Below are 20708 nucleotides of genomic sequence, written 5' to 3'. Positions count from 1 at the left end.
CTTCCCCCTGGGATAAAAACCAAAGAAATGATGAAATTTTAAAAGGGGTAGGCCTAGAAGTAGGCATTGTGAGAGCAGGGGCACAGGATATAAATTCAGAAGAGCAAAATTACCACAGGCCTAACCACAAGTGCCAAAGACACTTGAAGAGAGACACTGCTTACAAGTGCCTGTACGCTAATGCTAGGAGCCTGCGAACCAAGATGGGAGAACTGGAGTGCTTGGTCTTAGAAGAGAGCATTGATATAGTGAGCATAACGGAGACCTGGTGGAATGGAGAAAACCAGTGGGATACGGTTATCCCTGGATATAAACTATATCGGAAGGACAGGGAAGGACGTATTGGTGGCGGAGTCGCTCTATACGTGAAAGAAGGCATTGAATCCAGCAAGCTCGAAACCCCAAAAGAGGCAGACTCCTCCACAGAATCGTTGTGGGTGGTGATACCATGCCCCAGGAGGGACTTAATACTGGGAACGATCTATCGTCCCCCTGATCAAAATGCTCAGGGAGACCTGGAGATGAGATATGAAATTGAGGAAGCATCCAAACTAGGAAATGTGGTAGTAATGGGTAACTTCAACTACCCGGACATAGACTGGCTGCATATGTGTTCCAGTCATGACAAAGAAGTAAAGTTTCTAGATATTCTAAATGACTATTCCCTAGACCAGTTGGTCATGGAACCGACCAGAGGGACGGCAACCCTGGACTTAATCCTCAGTGGGGACCGGGACCTGGTGCAAGATGTAAGTGTTGTTGAACCGATTGGGAGCAGTGACCACAGTGCTATTAAATTAAACATACATGTAACTGGCCAATTGCCAAGAAAATCCAACACGGTCACATTTGACTTCAAAAGAGGAAACTTCACAAAAATGAGGGGATTGGTAAAAAGAAAGCTGAAAAACAAAGTCCAGAGGGTCACATCACTCGAAAATGCTTGGAAGTTGTTTAAAAACACTATATTAGAAGCTCAACTGGAGTGCATACCGCAGATCAGAAAAGGTACCGCCAGGGCCAAGAAGATGCCAGCATGGTTAACGAGCAAACTCAAGGAAGCTCTTAGAGGCAAAAAGTCTTCCTTCAAAAAATGGAAGTCTTGTCCAAATGAAGAAAATAAAAAAGAACACAAACTCTGGCAAAAGAAATGCAAGAAGACAATAAGGGATGCTGAAAAAGAATTTGAGGAGCACATTGCTAAGAACATAAAAACCAACAACAAAAAATTCTATAAATACATTCAAAGCAGGAGACCATCTAGGGAGACGATTGGACCCTTGGATGATAAGGGAGTCAAAGGTGTACTAAAGAACGATAAGGAGATTGCAGAGAAGCTAAATGAATTCTTTGCATCTGTCTTCACAGTGGAAGATATAGGGCAGATCCCTGAACCTGAACTAACATTTTCAGGAAGGGATTCTGAGGAACTGAGACAAATAGTGGTAACGAGAGAGGAAGTTCTAGGCTTAATGGACAATATAAAAACTGACAAATCACCAGGCCCGGATGGCATCCACCCGAGAGTTCTCAAAGAACTCAAATGTGAAATTGCTGATCTGCTAACTAAAATATGTAACTTGTCCCTTGGGTCTTCCTCCGTGCCTGAGGACTGGAAAGTGGCAAATGTAACGCCAATCTTCAAAAAGGGATCCAGAGGGGATCCCGGAAATTACAGGCCAGTTAGCTTAACTTCTGTCCCTGGAAAACTGGTAGAAAGTATGATTAAAGCTAGATTAACTAAGCACATAGAAGAACAAGCCTTGCTGAAGCAGAGCCAGCATGGCTTCTGCAAGGGAAAGTCCTGTCTCAGTAACCTATTAGAATTCTTTGAGAGTGTCAACAAGCATATAGATAGAGGTGATCCAGTGCACATAGTGTACTTAGACTTTCAAAAAGCGTTTGACAAGGTACCTCACCAAAGGCTTCTGAGGAAGCTTAGCAGTCATGGAATAAGAGGAGAGGTCCTCTTGTGGATAAGGAATTGGTTAAGAAGCAGAAAGCAGAGAGTAGGAATAAACGGACAGTTCTCCCAATGGAGGGCTGTAGAAAGTGGAGTCCCTCAAGGATCGGTATTGGGACCTGTACTTTTCAACTTGTTCATTAATGACCTAGAATTAGGAGTGAGCAGTGAAGTGGCCAAGTTTGCTGATGACACTAAATTGTTCAGGGTTGTTAAAACAAAAAGGGATTGCGAAGAGCTCCAAAAAGACCTCTCCAAACTGAGTGAATGGGCGGAAAAATGGCAAATGCAATTCAATATAAACAAGTGTAAAATTATGCATATTGGAGCAAAAAATCTGAATTTCACATATACGCTCATGGGGTCTGAACTGGCGGTGACCGACCAGGAGAGAGACCTTGGGGTTGTAGTGGACAGCACGATGAAAATGTCGACCCAGTGTGCGGCAGCTGTGAAAAAGGCAAATTCCATGCTAGCAATAATTAGGAAAGGTATTGAAAATAAAACAGCCGATATCATAATGCCGTTGTATAAATCTATGGTGCAGCCGCATTTGGAATACTGTGTACAGTTCTGGTCGCCTCATCTCAAAAAGGATATTATAGAGTTGGAAAAGGTTCAGAAGAGGGCAACCAGAATGATCAAGGGGATGGAGCGACTCCCTTACGAGGAAAGGTTGCAGCATTTGGGGCTTTTTAGTTTAGAGAAAAGGCAGGTCAGAGGAGACATGATAGAAGTGTATAAAATTATGCATGGCATTGAGAAAGTGGATAGAGAAAAGTTCTTCTCCCTCTCTCATAATACTAGAACTCGTGGACATTCAAAGAAGCTGCATGTTGGAAGATTCAGGACAGCCAAAAGGAAGTACTTCTTTACTCAGCGCATAGTTAAACTATGGAATTTGCTCCCACAAGATGCAGTAATGGCCACCAGCTTGGACGGCTTTAAAAGAAGATTAGACAAATTCATGGAGGACAGGGCTATCAATGGCTACTAGCCATGATGGCTGTGCTCTGCCACCCTAGTCAGAGGCAGCATGCTTCTGAAAACCAGTTGCCGGAAGCCTCAGGAGGGGAGAGTGTTCTTGCACTCGGGTCCTGCTTGCGGGCTTCCCCCAGGCACCTGGTTGGCCACTGTGAGAACAGGATGCTGGACTAGATGGGCCACTGGCCTGATCCAGCAGGCTCTTCTTATGTTCTTATGTTCTTATGTTCTTATCTGAGAGGGTGACAGTTTGGCAGTTAGATTGATCAGGATTGATGTGGGGTTTGGGCTGAAATAGGACTGGTTGGTGTGGGGAGAGCGGTAGGCAGTGTAGGTTCAACATTGCTTTATTATTTTGAATTTAGATGGCGAAAGGGTGGAGTTAGTGTAGGGATATTTGAGTGTGGGTAGGCTAGGTAGGATTTTAAAGTGTTTCAAGAACATACAGCAACTAGGGTTGCCAGGTTCAGGGCCTGAGATTGATCCTGGATCTTTAGGGGAAGAGAAAGTCACCCAACTGTAGGTGTTCTTGCAATACTGTAATGAGAAAAACCACAAGGTGGAATTCTTCCTTCTCCCTGCACAATTTTTAAAGATATAGAAGACCTCTTGGTTGCCAGGTCCAGCCTCCAAGAGGTCTTCTGTATCTTTAAAAGTTGTGCAGGGGGAAGAGAGAATTCCACCTTGTGGTTTTTCTCATTACATGGTTGCAAGAACACCTGCACTTGGCTGACTTTCCTTTCTCCTAAAGATACAGGATCAGTCTCAGGCCCTGAATCTGGAAACCCTAACAGCAACTGAAGTGAATGACATAGAGACAATTAATGAAGCCACATGCTTGTGGACCCAAAGTGAACTTGTGCTTTTAAATAAATCTGTTCTTAAATAAATATTATTTTGTTTTACACATACACGTGCCTCATCATCTGGCTGCACTAAGGGTGGACTCAGATACATGCTATCGCTGTGGCAGTGGCAAGCACCTGAAGGAACTAAACAGTGTCGGGTTACAGGATCTCAGTTCATAATTGTGAGCTTTAAAGAGACAAAGTGTCACGGGAGAGAAGGCTTGCCTGGACACCCGAGCCATTATAGCAACAGGGCTGGGGGAAATTTATAAAGGAATCCCTATCACAGCATTGCTAAAGTTGATGGTAGTGCATAAGTAGTAAAGCATGGGCCCCTCTACTAACAAAGAGTAGGTTAGAGAGGCGAGGGGGTGCAACATTCACCGCCTGGAGTTCCCGCTCAGGAGGAAGGAGAGTACTGACATCAAATAGATAACTATGATGATGCCTCAGGATGTTCAGCAATGTTTCCCTTTTTGTCGCAACTCCCTGCATAACCCCGTGGCCAGCCTATATAATCAGCCTCACCCCAGTGTCAATTAACCTGCTTATTTCATGCAGCACTGTAGTATAGCCCTCCCCCTAAAAAAAAATCAACAAGTCAATTGTGATTGGTGGGGGCAGGGGACTCCTACTCCGCCCCAAAGCAAAAAGTTCCCCAACTGTGATCTAATTATCCAGGCTGAATCAGGACCTTGCCAGCTGGCCCCAACTGTGCAGTGGGGACTGGCCCACTAGAGAGAATGAGCCACTGCTCCACCAACCTCAGTCTGCCTTCAGCCAGCCCCCACCTGCCTGCCTTCTTACTTACAACCAGCCCAGGGGATGGCCCTGGCTATCAATTTCCTCTTCCTTGGTATCGCTGTTGCCTTTATAGAACACAGCAGGAAGGAGGTTGAGGACAAAACTAGAATTAGTTGGCTCTGCCTGTCATTAGCTGGGTTCTGCCTGTCATTGGCTCTGGCGCCACCTACTGTTGGCTTCCTTGCCTTCCACCCCACCAGTCCCAATGAACACCAGCCACCGGCGCAGCTGCATGTGCAAAGGCACTTTTTTTCTGATGCTCTGCTGAATGTGGGAGGTGGGGGCTGGGTCTAGCAGGCATCGTCCTTCTCCGCTTCCAGAAAGGAGCATCCAAACAGCCATTTAGTGCATTACGATATGAGTGTAAGTCAGTTCTGTTGGAAGCTGAAATCATTGTTACAATTAGGATGGAGCACAATCTTGAAAATACACTCCTGGGAAAATAAGAGTCAATCAACAGGGAGAACTTTTTCCTAGATAATGAAATTTACTCAAAACATTTGGAAAGCGCATATTATTATGCAGCCGTTGGCAATATAAATGTCCTGTTATTATTAGCCTATTTGCAATGACAGAAAGATTGTGGTTATATCAGCATTTCTGTGTCTACAGAAAGATAAGAGTAGCTACTACAGAATATTCAAGATGATGGATGAGGCTTTTCAGTGGGCTCTCGGTAATGCATGTTTTGATTCTCATGATTTTTGTGAAATCCGCTGGTGTTTTTATGGCCAGTGCAGAGCAGTGGATTCCACCAAGGTTAACTGGTGGCTATGCGATGTCTGTGCAATGGAATTGTCCCAAATACTGGGATGTCAGAAAATGCCCTGGATGCAAGCACATCTGGGAGTGGAGAGCCAGTTAAGGTGTTGGACTAGGACCTGGGAGACCAGGGTTGAAACCCCCACTCAGTCTTGAAGCTCACTGGATGATCTTGGGCTAGTCACTACTTCTCAGCCTAACCCACCTCACAAGGTTGCTGTGAGGATGAAATGGAGAGAGGAAGATCCATGTATGACACCTTGAGTTCCTTGGAGGAAAAGTGGGACATAATGTAATAACAAAGAGCAGGTGTAAGGCAAAAAGAAGATCTCCACGTGCAGATCTCAGCAATCAGATTCCAGGGACTTTTCTCCTATGCCACCAGCTACAGATGGGAGAGAAATCTGTTCCTTTCACTTTTCAAAGGGAATCTACCTACTTTGCAGTTCCCAAAGCAATACCTGAATTGAAACGCAAACCTGTCCTTTGAAACACGCATATCTCTAAATTTTGCAATGCAGTTCTCAAACAAAAAACAAAAAAAGTGTACAAAGAAAAGTATATATTAAGGGAAAGTGGGCATATATTTGTGAAAATGACATACAAAAATGGATTATATTAGGGGAAATTGCTTGCAGAAATACATGTATTAGGAGAAATGCATGCAAAAGAGACACATGAATATTCATACGGAATTCAAAATAAAAGTTTACAAACAGTGTGGAGATGGGGCAAACTGTATTTAAGACAGGAAAAGTGAGAGAAACCAAAACTGACAGATTGATCTGTCGCTACCACCAGCCCTCTTCTTTTTACTGGGGTGGTAGGGAGAGGGAGAGAGACCATGGTTCAGTGGTACAGCACATACTTTGCATTCAAATAGTCCCAGATTTAATACCTACCATCTCCAGAATTTAAAAGATTAGGCAGCAGGCAATGAGAAAGACTGTTGCCTGAGACCCCGAAACGCTGCTGCCAATCAGAGTAGGCAACACTGGGCTAGAAGGACAAATAATCTGACCTGGTATCAGGCAGCTTGCTATGGCAGCCTGATAGACTGAACTCTGTTTCCAGAGCACCATCTGGCTGAAAAACCAACCTGGGTGAGCATTCTATCAGCCTATGGTAAGTGCCAATTCCTGTTTACCTATTGAAGCCCTAGACTCAGAGCTTGCTATTCGGTCTGAATTCAACACTCCCTAAGTGCCTACTACCTTTTCTTCATGGGTCTCCATACTGACTATGCCCTTGCAGAATCCTCTCCCAGTCCTGCTGGGGATCGAACCTAGGACCTTCCGCACACAAGGCAGATGCTCTACCGCTGAGCGATAGAACTCTCCATCTTTCATGAACTGGGCTCCACAAATTCTGAAGCCAGCATCTTCCTTCCTAATTTTGACCAGAATGGATTGCCAGCCAGCTCATTGCTCACCGCCCCCCACCCAAGTCCCTTGCTGGGACCTACCACCATACATATTGCCACATTGCCATTATTCCATGTTCTACATGATCCCTCAAGCTAGAACAATTTTGTTTGTTGTGTATTACATGAAGGACACTGCCAGCAAATAAATCAATGTCGCAGTGTGCAATGCCCCTGATCAGGATACTCCATTCCATTCTCCCTCTTATCTTGTTTGTGGTCCCACACATCCAACAGTCAGTCAGCATTCCATGAACACTGAGCATGCTCAGCCTTCATTGGGAAATTTGGGGTGAGGGTTTCCCCATAGGGTTTTTTCCATAAAGAGGGTGGGTGGGTGAATGTGGGTATTGTTTTTGTTGTTGTTGTTTTTGTACTTTGGATTCCCCCAAGCCCACTCTGTGGATGGTACCATTTTGGCTAAATAAAAATCAACACTCAGAAAACTGAGATTGCTACCAGTATTTATGGTGATGCCCTTTCTGTGCTTTAAACACAGGTCCAGTGATTCATTCACAGTGCAAACACCCTTCACTTTAACAAAGATCAGCTGGAGGTTCATTCTGGCTACCTTCCTTGAAAGCTACTGGGAATCTTATCAGAAGAAGAAACTTGTACATAGCTTAGCCCTTGAGGGAGAGATGTTTATCGGTCTAATATCCAGCAAGGAGAGGAGGATCAGCCTCAATTATTATGTCAGTTCTGTTGCCTGCCAGGGAATCTGCATCTGAGACAAGATTCTGCAGATCAAGTAGGAAGACCATGAGTGCATTTGGTAGCAACATCGTCTTTTGCACCCTCGACGATATTGGTGGTTGTTAACAGATAAATCGAGGGGGTGTCTGGAAAATTAGAGCAATGAATAAGCTCCCATCTGTTGTGAGCAAAAGCTGGCATTTTAGCTCAGCCCTCCTTTATATTTTAGATCCTGGACTGGGAAATCTTCCCTTTTAAATTCTTTTCCTATTACAAGAGAGTGTATAAAATGTTGGATTTGGACCAGGGGGAATGAGTTCAAATCTGCACTCAGGGCAAAGGCTACACTATACATGCAACATGCCCGCAATGCCAGTTTTATTTTGTTTTTTAAAGAAAAGTGGGGAAGCGATTGAGGAAATAAATGGTAGGGGCCATGTCTCTGTTCCACCTTACTCCCCCCTCCCGACAAAAGTCAAGCAAATCACCAGTTTGTTGGAGATTCAGTACATCTCTAACACACACATCCACACACACAAATATATATAAAAAGTATTCTTTCTTTCAGGCTGAATCAAACAAACAAAAAAACATAAGCTATCTGGCTATGCTATAGCCTCTAAAACACTCCCAGAGGACTTCTGCCAGGGCCGTGTGACCTCTAAAGTGCAACAAAAATAAAATAAAAATTAAACAAACTGCTTGGAAATCAGAACTTACTTGTTTAAAGTAAAACCTTGGCTCGAGATAGTCTGTTTACTTGCCAAGACTGAAAGAGCTATCATCTGCAGACCTGCTTTCCAGATACAATTTTTTTAAAAAAAAAATGAATATGGAAAAGTAAAGGGCAGGCAGCTGCCTGAACACATATATGCAGAAACAGCCCAAGATTTATTTATTTATTATTTTATTTATATCCCACCCTTCCTCCCAGCAGGAGCCCAGGGTGGCTCAGATACTGTGCTGAGCTGGATGGACCGATGGACTGACTTGGTATAAGTCAGCTTGCAGTGTTTCTCATGGGGGAACAGCCATGGCTCAGTGGTAGAGCATGCAAAAGGTCCTGGGTTCAATCCTTGTCATCTCTAGGTACAACTGGGAAAATCCCCCTGCCTGAAATGCTGGAGAGCTGCTGCCTGTGAGTGTAGACAAACCTGAGCTAGATGGACCAATGGTCTGACTCTGTTGTGCTCAGGTCCTGCTTTTGGGCTTCCAGTCAGCATCTGGTTGGCCACTGTGAAAACAGGATGCTGGGCTAGATGGACCACTGGAAGGCCCGGCACCAGCGATCAGCCAGGTTGGGCCCTAGATGAGGGGCCCTGAGGGGCCCCTACTTAGGGTGGGATGGTGGAGTCCACTCCATGATCCACAGCAGGCGGAGCTCCCAGGCACCCCCAATACCCCAGGCTTGAATAAGATCGCCTGTCTCACCTTCCTGTCACATTAGAGCATCAGTGTGCACACCCTGTGCCATGCATGCACATGCCTGCCATCACCCAAGATGGTGGTGGGGATGTCCCTAAGGGGTCAATCTTGGATGACAGCAGGCTTGTACATGCAATGCACAGAGCATGTGCACTGATGTCAGAGGGGATGGGTGAACCTATATAAGTCCCATGCCACCTGTATCAGGATAAGGTGTTGGGTGAACGGCGCTGCAGGCCCGGTCAGGCTAGTGCCCAGGGGGCCAGTCATGCTTGATGCCGGCCCTGCCCTCTGGCCATGTCCAACAAGACTCTTTTATGCTCTTATGGGGTGTCTCCTGGGTATCAGAAGGGTAGAGGAGAGAACAGAGGTGAAAGGAGAGAGGTGGGCAATGGAGGGAAGACAGAAGTATGACAAAGTGAAGGACCAGGATGAAAGAGGAAAGAAAATAAGGGAGGGTCTGAGAGCTGTTTCAGGACATGGGACAGCTCCATAAGAGTTAACATTTTTAATCTGGATCTTGGCTCATATGTGAACCAGCCCACTGAGGAGGGCAACACTCTCCAGCTCTCCAGCTGCAGGTTTGGGCTGCATTCAGAGAGTTAATTCTGTTTTCCTGATGTTTCCTTACCTGATAATTTTTGCATTTTATTTGATCTTTCACGCAATCTAAAAGCTGCTGCTGGAAGTCTAGCAGAGTATAGTGGAAGTTTTGTACTCATTTCCATGCTAATTGCTTCCAAAAAAAAATCCGTGTGCAATCCCAATAACCCAGAAAATCATGGGAGTAAAGTGACAAAATTTGGGGCGGTATACCTGCATACAGTTCTTTCCTGCCATTTTTATGGGGAATCATAGGGGAACTAAAGTGCAGAAAGGGGAGGAGTAGCAACATGTCCAATGACATTCATTGTTGTGTCACACTATGCCCACTGGTGTGAATGAAATTTAGCTTGACATGGTGGTATATTGGTCAAAAAGCCACGGTTCCAATGGGCAACAGGTACTGCAGTGTGAAAGGAATGTTAGGAATCAGGACAGAAGTGCTATCATTATAATCAGTAAAAGCAACAGCATAAACCTCATGTCTGAATGCAGCCTTGGTGAAGACCAATGGCAAGGATGACCTCTTAGCATCCTTAAAGAGCTGTGCTCCATGAGCTAGACTGAGCAGCCATGGGTAAAGCAACCTGAAATTATACAGCCATGAGAGTGGCTGTGCACTATAGCCAGTGTGGATGTTTCGCATTCTGCAATGTCAAACTGAAAATACCCCCATGCCATCCTGATGCTTCCCATCAGCTCATTTCAAAACAAAACCTTACAAAACTTATAGTCCTGAACTCGGAAAAACTTGCTTAACAACTCTTTAAGTTTTCATGGCGCTACACAAAACAGTCAGAGAGAATCAAGAGTTCAAAGTGTAAAAAGGGGGGGGGAACCCCAGACCTCTTTTGGACTTTTTTTCTGTCAGAGTTCTCATAATTTGTTGAAATTAATTAAAAATCAGCCATGTTCACTGAGTACCTATAACCATTAGTCACCTTGCCCCATGCTCTGACCTGCAGTTTATAAGTTAAAAAAATGCCTGGCTGATTTTTAATTAATTTAAGAAATTTTAGATTGAACTCAATGATAATGTCGGGCATGCTCAGTAAGAACCAATTGTCAGTGTTCTAAAAGCCAGACTCATAGTTGTTTGGCTTGGCTAATCAGAGGGCCACACCCACACCAGACCTTCTCTCTCTCTCTCTCTCTCTCTCTCTCTCTCTCTCTCTCCTCTCTCTCTCTCTCTCTCTCTCTCTTTCTTATACTTGTATACCGCCCCATAGCCGAAGCTCTCTGGGCGGTTTACAGTAACGAAAAACATTAAAACAAATCCAATTTAAAACAGATCTTATAAAAACAATTTAAAACACAATTTAAAAATTAAACAGTATAAAACACATGCTAAAATGCCTGGGAGAAGAGGAAAGTCCTGACCTGGTGCTGAAAAGATAACAGTGTTGGCGCCAGGCGCACCTCATTATAAGCATCATTCCATAATTTGGGGGCCACCACTGAGAAGGCCCTCTCCCTTGTTTCCATCCTCCGAGCTTCCCTTGGAGTAGGCACCCAGAGGAAGGCCTTTGATCTTGAACGTAGTGTACGGGTGGGTTCGTATCGGGAGAGGTGTTCCATCAGGTATTGTGGTCCCAAGCCATGTAAGGCTTTATAGGTCAAAACCAGCACCTTGAATCGAGCTCGGAAACATACAGGAAGCCGGTGCAAGCGGGCCAGAATCGGTTTTATATGTTCAAACCATATGATTCAAGACCCACAAAAAGGCAAACAAAGCAGGAGCCACCTCAGTCAGCTGGCTTATGTATCCCCTCCAAGGAAGGGACAGGTGGATCAGTATCAGCCACAGCTGGCTGAGTACCTGGGGCCTGGTCCTGCAACGTGCCAACCTGCAGAGCAGAAGCCCAAGAAGGAGAGGGCAGCGATGGTATGCAAGCAGCAGCAGCAGCAGCACAAGCTTTTATTTTAGTTGAGACAGTCATGGCTTTGCTGTTGTGAGTTTTTCAAATTCTGATTCACTGAGGAGAATCAAAGATTAAAAATCCCCAATATTTTATTCCTCATTGCATCCAACAATAACATATAAAAGCATAATCCCAATAACAGCAAAAATAACTGACCAGCAGAACTCTATTTTGGCCCAAACAGACACATCTGAACAACACTTCAGAGTCAAGATGGCCTCTGGCACCTTTACACAGTTCCAGCTTTTATAGCTGCAGCCACTCGGGGACCCACCCTCCCAAGCCAGGTGGAAAGAGGACAGCAAGCACGGAAAGGGTCTTCCAGGACTTGCAGTCAAGATGGTCTCTGGCACTGTTGAGGTGGACTAAAGTCCCATTGAACATAATGATACTTCCTCTTGAGTGAATATGCACAAGCACAATGCAAACAGGGGAAAGTAATAAATTACATATTGTCTCTGGACTGAAAAAAAAAACAGCAATTGGGGAGGAGTGCTTCTGGGGTGGGACCTGGGAAGGAAGAAGGCATTATTTTCAATTCTGTCCTGTATTCAGTGCATGCAGCACTGTTTCTGTTCCGCTGCAGCTCATCTTCTGCACAAAAGCACATTATTTGTCTCACTATCGACTGTTGCAAAATCATGTGACTTATGACATTAATTAAGTAAATTGTGTAAATTACTTAAGTTACGTTGTCATTACATTATTCCACCTCATTCATTTCAATGCAAAGGTGGGTGTGGCGTAGGGATGGGATCCATTGGCCAGTGCCGGTTCAAAAGCATTCTATCAACCTAGCAGGCTGGGAACGATTCGAGTTTGTTCTGTATCCACTAGCCACTGCTTTTAACAATCCATGTTTTCTTTTCCCTTGGAAAAAATATTTATATCAATATCAACTTTTTTCAAAAAATATTGATATTGGTTTCAATATTTTAAAAGGAAATATGGATAGTTTGAAGGGAATATCATTATTTTTAAAGGAAATATTGATAGATTTTCATTCTTACAATCAATGTTTTAGAGGTGGATTTTTTTTAAAAAAAAAAGTCTGTTTTCAAAAACAGCCACGCAAATTCATTGCATTAAAATCCAATCCTCAGCAGTTGAGAATAAGCAAATTAGTGGAAAATTCACTACCGAATTGGGCAGAATTCTAACACATCCCTAGTGTGGTGCAAATATGCCAGTAGGAGCACCAGATTGGCTCTGTCAGTGCATTTGCGTTGCGGCAACCTTGCTGTCACCTCCACCTCCCCATTAAGCAGCAGCAATGCGACTGACTTGAGGTCAAGTGAGCCGCCGCCGCCCCACCGTTCCATCCGCTACTGCTTTTAACAATGCTCTGATTTTTGTTTTCCAGAGCCAGCTGTGGTGTATGGCTTTTGTGAGTAGCTCTTGCCTGTTGGTCCCTGGAGCAGAAGAACTTTTGTATTCTTGCCATCTGAGGTTCCATTAAACAGGGATCCCATATTACTGAGATTGCCTTCCTCATTTCTTCAGTCAGTAGTTCTTTTAACACAATCAAAGCAGCTCTCTCGTGCTCGCTCGCTCTCACACACACACACTCCTTTCCCAGTTGTTCCTCTCCCTCCCCTCTTTTAAAATGAGAATCTCTAGCAGGAGTTTTTGTTTCTGTTGCTTTACTAACTGCTCATCCAGACCCTTGTCTAAAAAGGCATTTCATCTCTAATTATGTTGGCTGGATTTTCTTTCATTCCTTTTCTATTTTTTAAAGGTGGATTATTTACAGCTTTGTGGATTTAAACTGGGACTGGAGCTCAAGGGAAGTGCTGTTGCATTTTAATATATGTCTGCAATGCTGAGATGCACCTTCCAGATGAAAATACTGCCATACATACTTAATTTCACCCCAGAGTGTATGCAGAATGAGTCACTGTCTTAATGTGTGCCTCTTTTTCTAAAAGAGGGTGATCAATTGCAAGAAAATAAATAAAAGCCAAGAAGTGTCTAACATTAACCTCTTTTAACCCCCCCCTCTTTTACAAAAAAAAAACATTAAAAAGTGTTTTTAGTAGCACCAGATTGAGGACGAAACTTCATTTGATATAAGAGATCTATGATAAAGATTTCCTTTAGAGGAGGACAGTAGCTTGGTAGTAAATCACACACTTTGCATACAAAAGGTTCCAAGTTCAGTCACTGGCATCTCCAAGTATAGCTGCTTCCTGGATAGTAGGATCAGGGGAGAGTAAGGGTTTTCCCTGGGACTGCACTCTGAAAAAAGACAGTGGGGTGAGTGTGCACTGAAAGGCAGCAAATAGTCAATTATACTTTTAGCACTCTCGGGGTGTGGTGTGGGGAGGCATAGGAACATGGAAAGGCGCAATAGGAAGATTTGGACCACTGGGACATCTCGCTCAGTCTTTTGTTTAGACTAGGGCTGGGGAACCTGTAGCTCTCCAGATGTTGCCGGATTCTAACAACATCTTGAGAGCCAAAGGTTAGCCAGCCCTGATCTACTCTGACTGGCAGCAGCTGTCTGGGATTTCAGACAAGGGTCTCTCTCAGTACTACCTGGAGATGTTGGGGGCTGATCCTGGGACCTTCTGCATGCAAAGCTTATACTCTGGCACCGAGTTATGGTGCTTCCCCTAAAAAGTAAGTTAAGAAAAAAGGCATCTTCTATGGTTCTGAATAAAGGTTTGAGTGAAACAGGAACATGGGACACTAAGTCAGGCCATAAATCCATCTAGCTGGCAGCTACTCTCCAGGTTTTCAGGCAGCACTCTCTCCCCGCCCTACCTGGAGATGCCAGGGATTGTTCCTGGGATCTTCTGCATGCAAATCAGCTGTTCTACCACTGAGTCACAGAAATCTCCATCTTCCACAAACTGGGCTCCACAAATTCTGGGCTCCACAATGAAGCCAGCATTAGCTGCCAGAGCAACCTTGAGTTAATAGGGGTGTGGGGAGTGATGGAGAGAGATTCCCAATGCTTATCTTCAGTTCAGCCTTCATGCAGACATTTCTCAAGGGTTCCCACCTTCTCTCATTTAATGAATCAATAGAGACCAAAGAAGAATGTGCAATGCAAATTTGTTAAATATTCAGCAGATACTGTTAAGTGAATCTCAGTCCAGAGAAAGCTTGGGAGCATCTACATGATAATATTCTAACCAACAACCATTTTTCATTTTTTAAAAAAAACCAGATTTCTTCTCTTGAAATCAACTTAATAATAAATGTATTCTCCCATTAACATCTATTCTGACCTAAAGACTAATTCTGAAGCCCATAGGGTAAAACTTCTCTTACTAATTAGTTTTTCTTGGTTGTAGTCCAGAAAAATGACAAATTTCACCTTGTTTTGGAAGCCCCTTGATAACTGTTTTAGCCAACAGAGAAAATCTGGGCAATATGTAACAGGAATATTATCTTCCTCCTACCCTCCACTTAGGGGGTTATTTTACTGTTTTAAATAAATAAATATCTGATCACCTTATCAACAGCTGTGACTTGAGAAAGAAGTGCTATTTTTGTTTGGATTCTCCACTTCTCCCTAGAGAAGATGATCAACTTCATGGTCAACATGATTTAAATGTACTGGTGCTTAAGCTGGAGTTACACATTCCATGGACTCCAAGGGTTGCATCTAAGTTATACTCACATCTATGGACTCTAGTTAGTTGATGCCTTGTATTGTTGTTGTTGTTAAATTTATCACCTGCCTTTCACCAGAAGGTCCCAGGGTGGGTCACAAAAATATGAAATACATTATTAAAATAAGCTTAAAGGAAATTACATTCACAACTCGATAGGGTCCTAAGTAGGGTTGCCGGGTTCAGGGCCTGATCCTGATCCTGTATCTTTAGGGGAAGAGGAAGTCAACCAAGTGCAGGTGTTCTTACAACCCTGTAATGGGAAAAACCACAAGGTGGAATTCTCCCTTCCCTTTGCACAACTTTTAAAGATACAGAAGACCTATTAGAGGCTGGGCCCTGCAACCAAGAGGTCTTCTGTTTCTTTAAAAGTTGTGCAGGGGGAGGGGAGAATTTTACGTTGTGGTTTTTCCCATTACAGGGTTGCAAGAACACCTGCACTTGGCTGACTTTCTCTTCTCCTAAAGATACAGGATCAGTCTCAGGCCCTGAACCTGGCAACCCTAGTCCTAAGATATATGCATCTCAAGTGTCAAAAGCCAGAGTGAGGAGGTCTGCCTTCAGCATACGACCAAAGCTGTATAGTGAAGATTCCAGACACACCTCTGTGGGGAGGGAATTCTGTGAGCAGTGGAACTACCAAGACAGCCTCTTCTGCTGATCTCAACTCCCAAAGGATCTTTAGGGAAGGAGATGGTCTTTCAGATATTTGGGGCCTAAGTCACTTAGGCCTTTAAACACCAGCACAGACACCTTGATTAGATCCCTTGAATACACACTTATGTACATATACACACACATACCCAATCCACACAACTACAGTCTAACAGTTGGTCAGCAATTCAGTAGGACTGCCTATTCCCCTTTTCTGCTGAGCATATTTCCATAAGACCTTTTTCTCTGCAGACAAATGTTTAAACGTACAAGCAGCTGGAATATCCAAAACACTCCATAACAATTCAGCGGCAGACACAATGACTAGGGAAGGTCTTATTTCAACATACTGAAATCAGAGCTCTTTACAGCCAATAGTTATGGCCACTAGTTTTCTACACATCTAAGAACTTAAGAAATGTCCTCAGGGATCATGCCAAAGGCCTGTCTAATCCACAATCCTGTTCTCACAGTGGCCAACTGGATACCTATGGGAAACTCACAAGCAGGACCTGAGCACAATAGTGCCCTTCCCACTCGTGATTCCCAGCAACTGGTATTCAGAGGCATATTGCTTCCTACAGAGCCAGCACCTACACATCATACTTTGACATGATACTTCATTTGTTTCTCTATGATCATAGTTCATTGTTGTTGTTATGTGCCTCCAAGTCGACTATGATTTATGGCGACCTTATGAATCAGTGACCTCCAAGAGCATCTGTCATGAACCACCCTGTTCAGATCTTGAAAGTTCAGGTCTGTGGCTTCCATTATGGAATCAATCCATCTCTTGTTTGTCCTTCCTCTTTTTCTACTCCCTTCTGTTTTTCCCAGCATTATTGTCTTTCCTAGTGAATCATGTCTTCTCATTATGTGTCCAAGGTATGATAACCTCAGTTTCATCATTTTAGCTTCTAGTGATAGTTCTGGTTTAATTTGTTCTAACATCCAATTATTTGTCTTTTTTGCAGTCCATGGTATCTGCAAAGCTCTTCTCCAACAACACATTTCAAATGAGTTCATTTTTCTCTTATCAGCTTTTTTCACTGTCCAACTTTCACATCCATACATAGAGATCGGAAATACCATGGTCTGAATGATCCTGACTTTAGTGTTCAGTGATACATCTTTACATTTGAGGATCTTTTCTAGTTCTCTCACAGCTGCCCTTCCCAGTCCTTGCCTTCTTCTGATTTCTTGATTATTGTCTCCATTTTGGTTGATGATTGTGCCAAGATATTGATCATCCTTGACAAGTTCAATGTCCTCATTGTCAACTGTAAAGTTGCATAAATCTTCTGTTGTCATTACTTTAGTCTTTTTGACGTTCAGCTGTAGTCCTGCTTTTGTGCTTTCCTCTTTAACTTTCATCAGCATTCGTTTCAAATCATTACTGGTTTCTGCTAGTAGTATGGTATCGTCTGCATATCTTAAATTATTGATATTTCTCCCTCCAATTTTCACACATCCTTCTTCTTGGTTCAATCCTGCTTTCCGTATGATATGTTCTGCGTATAGATTAAATAAAGAGGGTGATAAAATACACCCCTGTCTCACACCGTTTCCGATGGGGAACCAATCAGTTTCTCTGTATTCTGTCCTTACAGTAGCCTCTTGTCCAGAGAATAGGTTGCGCATCAGGACAATCAGATGCTGTGGCACCCCCATTTCTTTTAAAGCATTCCATAGTTTTTCATGATCTACACAGTCAAAGGCTTTGCTGTAATCTATAAAGCACAGGGTGATTTTCTTCTGAAATTCCTTGGTCCGTTCCATTATCCAACGTATGTTTGCGATATGATCTCTGGTACCTCTTCCCTTTCTAAATCCAGCTTGGACCTCTGGCATTTCTCACTCCATATATGGCAAGAGCCTTTGTTGTAAAATCTTAGTAAGTGCCTTTAAATCAGAGCTTGGAAAAGTTACTTTTTTGAACTACAACTCCCATCAGCCACAGCCAGCATGGCCACTGGATTGGGCTGATGGGAGTTGTAGTTCAAAAAAGTAACTTTTCCAAGCTCTGCCTTAAATATTATCCAAAGTTGGCTTTGCAAAGAAATATATAGAAATAGCACAGAAAGAAGGGGGCAAGGCATGATGTTCAAATGTAAAATTGATGTAAATACCCCTCAGATATCTCAAGACAGCAAGAGGAAGAAAGGGAGATGGTCAGGCAAAATACCGTAACATCCTTTGAAATACAAAGTGATTATAATTTATGGATTGCATGGAAAGAGAAGGATTTTAGGGGCTCTTATGAATAATTCTCTCTTTCTCTCTCTCTCTCTCTCTCTCTCTCTCTGTGTGTGTGTGTGTGTGTGTGTGTGTGTGTGTGTTGATCTATGCAGAAACTGTTCTCTGAGCCTCCAATACTGAGATGAAAAGTTTAGCAGATTTCCCTGATGGCTTTGTGAATCTCTTTGCACTCAAAAAGCAGATCCAAATCAACTTATACTTAGTGCTGCACCACCCGCGGGAAGAGTAAAACAAATAGTCATCTGTGCATTTGTCTTTGATGGCTGATATTTCCTTTTCCAAGGAGAGAACACATCTATTTCATCCCATCAAGAACAGGAGCCGGAGGAAGACAAACCTTCTATGCTGTGGGTTTCCTGCTGTGAGCAGGGGGTTGGACTCGATGGCCTACAAGGCCCCTTCCAACTCTATGATTCTATGATTCTATGGTCAAAGGACAAGCAGCTCCATGGAGTTGGTGTCGCCCTTCTCTCCCAGAGATAACTCTGCTGCAACGGACACAAGACAAGGATAAGGAGCCGCTGGCCCTTCAGATGTTGTTGAGGTACAACTCTCATCTCCAATGATTGGCCATGCTGGCTGGGCCTGAAGGGTCGCAGGTTTCCTGGCCCTAGAGATCGGCAAATCTGACCATTTCAGTCTCTACACTTTCTCATTTTTCCAGTCTTAAGTTCTCCACTTCTTTACATCAGTTTGCTTTTAAAAAAAACCCCTCCTCCTGAAAATCCATTAACATTTCCATGCAAATTTCTCCTAATATGCACATTTCTGTATGCAGTTTTGCTCAATCTACACATTTTATGCACATGCACATTTTCCCTAATATAATGCATTTTATATGCTATTTTCACATTTCTATGTACACTTTACCCCAGTATATGAATTTTTGCATACTTTACTTGCTGAACAAGCTCACTGCAAAATTCCAAGAAATGTGAAGTCTAACAGATCACTGCATTTCAGTTTGCCTATTATTTTGGAAAATGTGAATAAGGCTCAGTATTGTAGTGGCAAATTCAGAAGTGCAGGGTCCCTTCATGATAGTCACATACACACGCCATTTTTTTTGCTGCTGGGTTGAGAATGAGATCCTTGTTAATGCCTTCTCCCACAACTTCCCCAGGAGCCCAATCAGCATGAGAGTATTAGCTACTGAAAAGAGTCTTCTCAGTGTCTGATTCACCTCCTTTCATTCTGATTGGCTCCAATCAGCAGGAAAGGACAAGGAAGCATGTTAGAAGACACTTCTCAGTGCCTAACACACTCCCCTTTCATGATGATTGGCTTGTAGGATGCTGGAGACATAGGGACCCCGCTGGTACCCTGCTTCCAAAAAAGTAACAGGTCTAAGACCCCCCAGGACCCTGGATTACACCCCTGATTAGGTAGGTTCACCTTTAAATGTGAACTGAATCATATTTCTCCCCCATTCCTACCCACCCCTGACATCCCTGCTGGATCAGGCCAAAGACCTATGAAGAGTGCATGAAGGCACAAGTGGAATACTTTATTTGAAAACTTGCCATATGGAGAAAGAGAAAATGCTGTTGAACTCCAACTCCCATCAGCCCCAGCCAGCTTTGCCAACAGTCAGGGATGCCAGGAGCTGTAGTCCAGCAACCTCTGGAAGGCCCTAGGCTGGAGAAGATTATTCTGACCACACTATGCGGACGCTCACATGGTTCATACAGTCACAGATGCTGGTGGGTTTCTAAACAAAAACTTAAATTGCTTCAACTTTACTCCACTTCATCTTGTTAAATACCATTAAGTGAAATCCACATAATACTCAGTGCACCAGATCAATTCATCAGGAGCAGAGCCAAATCAGTTATTTGCGGCACGCAATTTGCTTAACAAATTGAGTCCCTCTTTTCCCCATCTCTAATGGAACCATTCCATTTCGCATAATTTATTCAGCAAATTAGCTTTTTCTGCAAGCGTCCAACTTGATTAGTGTTTGCTATCTGCACTTGGCCACAAATCTTGAAATATTACTTCCATTCTTCTCCCACCTCACCTTTTTTGTGTTGGAAATGCAACGCTCATTGAGATGCCAGCTGAATCAACACAAGGGGGATTTAGTTTGAAGCAAGGTACCAGGTGGTTTTAAGACAATAAGCAGTGCTGCTATCATCCAGTGTGATTAGGGTTGCCAGGATCAGGGCCTGAGAATGATTCTGTATCTTTAAGAGAACATTCAGCCAAGTGCAGGTTTTCTTACAACACTGTAATGGAAAAAACCACAAGGTGAAATTCTCACTTCCCCCTGCACAACTTTTAAAGATACAGAAGACCTCTTGGAGACTGGGATTGGCAACCAAGAGGTCTTCTGTATCTTTAAAAGTTGTTCAGGGGGAAGGGAGAATTTCACCTTGTGGTTTTTCCCTTTACAGTGTTGCAAGAAAACCTGCACTTGGCTGAATTTTCTCTTCTCTTAAAGATACAGGATCATTCTCAGGCCGTGAGGCTGGCAACCCTAAGTGTGAGTGGGGAAAAGAAGGGTCAAACAGAACCACTCTCCTATTGCAGGGTAAGCAACCTGCAACCTGCAGGCCAAATCTGGCCCAGCACATGCCCAGAGGCTGTTTTCCCCTAACCATGACTCACCTGCCCCACACCTGATGCCATATGCGCCATCAGGTATGGAGCAGATGGAGATGAGGCTGGATCAGCTGTGTGACTGAGTTTCCCACGGTAATTGTGCAGCTGATCCTTGCAGAAAGCAGGGCTGAATCAAGC

The sequence above is a fragment of the Rhineura floridana genome, chromosome 16 (assembly GCF_030035675.1).
Source record: "Rhineura floridana isolate rRhiFlo1 chromosome 16, rRhiFlo1.hap2, whole genome shotgun sequence".
NCBI classification, from domain to species: Eukaryota; Metazoa; Chordata; class Lepidosauria; order Squamata; family Rhineuridae; genus Rhineura; species Rhineura floridana.
Note: the sequence above shows the minus strand (reverse complement) of the source record.